Source organism: Asparagus officinalis, chromosome 5 (assembly GCF_001876935.1).
Source record: "Asparagus officinalis chromosome 5, Aspof.V1, whole genome shotgun sequence".
NCBI lineage: Eukaryota > Viridiplantae > Streptophyta > Magnoliopsida > Asparagales > Asparagaceae > Asparagus > Asparagus officinalis.
In genome coordinates this window covers 130,664,474-130,667,017 of record NC_033798.1, presented here as the reverse complement: position 1 = coordinate 130,667,017, position 2,544 = coordinate 130,664,474, and positions in this window count along the sequence as shown.

The following is a 2,544-nucleotide window of genomic DNA, read 5'->3' as shown; positions in this document are numbered from 1 at the left end:
GGCAGCTGTATCATACCTGTAAAAAGAAGAAAAAAAAGGGAAGTAACTTGAAAGCAAAAGAAAAGTAGTAGGTGGTGAGATATTTTCACTAGCTAGCAAGGATTTCTTATTAATTTTCTTTTTTTTTTTTGTATTTGGAGCCAAAGGAAATCCTCCCCCTCCTTTTTGTCCAGGGTTTTGTCCAAGTTAGCCTCGTTGGGGTTGAAGGATGGGCCCTCCTTTTGCTTTTGGTAGTAGGAGAAGGAAGAGAGATGTAGTAGTGGTTCCTTATTCACCAATTCTCTACTGATCAAATCTGAGAGGGATGACTGTTTGATGAGTTAAAAAGAGGGTTTTGTTGTGCAGCCTCAATTCAATTTAATACATGTATATATGATCACGAAGGTTTATGCTTTGGGACAGTTTGGATATATTCAAAATCTCACTCTCTTACTGATTTCTTCATCTTATTATATCGTGTGCTTTAATCATTCATGTATATATATGCTTGAAGCGCTATTGGGGTGTGTCGGGTGTTGTTATAGTGTTCTCACTCGCCTTAGTACAAGTTTATTGTCAAGTAACGGTTGAGTGTATTTCCGCGTACGGTGCCCCAAGCACCTTGGCGGTCCGGGCCTAGCAAAAATCTTGACTAAGTGAACTCGTCAAGTCTATATCCCTTTAGGTCGACTCGAAAAACAGTTCTAGTCAACCCTCTCATTGAAGACGACTCGCCAGGAGTCTACTCGACCACTTGTTCGATGTCTTACGAGGACGACTCGATGAGCGTTGCTTTTCGGCGAAGTTAAAGGATTGTTTCGTCTTTGAGTCTCTCTCTCTCTCTCTCTCTCTCTCTCTCTCTCTTTCTCTCTCTAGCCCCGATATTCTTCACGACTCACTCGTCGGATCACGTCAGCACTGTTATATCTCTGATCATTTCTCATTCAATGCCGAAGTGATACATCCCTTACTCGCTAGCCGATATATGTAAAGCAGGTGCTGACGTGACAAATCTACCATTACATCCTAAGTACTAGCCGATATATGTAAAGCAGGTACTGACGTGACAAATCTACCATTACATCCTAAGTACATATACATATACTATTCTACCTTTTAAAGGGCTGGAATCTTGATTTCCAAATCTAATCCCACATGGCTACTCACAATTAATTAACAATAGTAAAAGTAACTTTGGAATAAGATGCATACCTGCAGATGAACCAGCTTTCGCAGTTGGTCATGTAACTTAACTCTTACACAGTCTAACACTGGGCAAAAGCAGTGTCTATTTTATCCAAAGTATTTCAGACTCTTCGATAAAATACTGAGGAGACTGAAAACTTTAGAGGGGGTATCTGTAGACATAAAAAATTACCTATAGGTCTCAAACTCAGCTCAAGACAAAGAGAGGACAAATAACGTTATCATCTAAGTCGGAGAAGACCATCCAACGGAAAAGGAAACGAAGAAGAACACAAAATGTAATTCAAAAAAAGGACTTGGAGCTGCCTCACAGTTGGTGAGACAGTATCTATTGTCTCGCATATCTGTCTCGCCAACTATGAGACAGCTTCTCAGGATCTTAACGTGTTTTGTGGGGTTTTGTGGGGTCTACTTGGCTCCATAATTGGTTGGGAACGCTCATTAACGTTACTGGGCAGTTTTCATCCTGGAAATACGCCCAATACCCACGAAAAGTACGGCATTAACACACTTTAAGGTAGTGGGCGGCAATTACAAAGTCCCTGAATCTATCTCCTTTAGTTGAGACAGTGGACAACATCTCTTGCCCACTGTTTTGACTCCTACTTGACGATTATGGCTCCCTACCCCTATATATATCCACCTACACACTTGTGCAAGGTACCAAGGTGTGGGCAACAGACAGAGAGACTGGCATTTGGCGAACTTTGAGAGCAAGAGAGAGTTCTTCATCCACTTTCAAGCATTCTCAAGAGTCCTTTAGTGTTTCTTTGAGTTCAAACTTAGATTTGATCTTGAGAAGAGTACTTGTCTTACCTCGCTAAGACACTTACTTCTGTTATTGTTTCTCCTTCGAAACATTAACTTCAAGTCTTCTTCGTATCCAATTTGGAAACGTTGCTCAGTGGTCCGTGGATAACACGTCCCTGGCATAAGCAAAGAATCTCACGCAAGCAGAGTCTACTATGTAGGAGTTTTTGTGTGTGTTACTAGGGAGAACGGTTTTGTTTTCTTTGTAAAGGAGAGATTTATATGTGTAAAGCTTATTCTTTTGTTTCTTTTAAACGATTTAATAAAAGCAACAAAGAAAATTATTCCCGAAGCAAACACCATGTTTAAAGAACCAAACATAAAATCAAGGAAGAAAGCGGCCCCTTCATCAATCCTCAACAAATTCATCCAAACACGAATATATAACTGACTGTGTGATCACTAGTACATCAACAGTTTGGCGTCCACCGTAGGGCTTGTTGGCCTTCTTGTTTTGATGATGTTTAACAAACAATTTACGACTAATATTATTTATCTAGTGTATGTGTTTATCTATTTATTGTAGACAAACAATATGTTGGAGGTTGG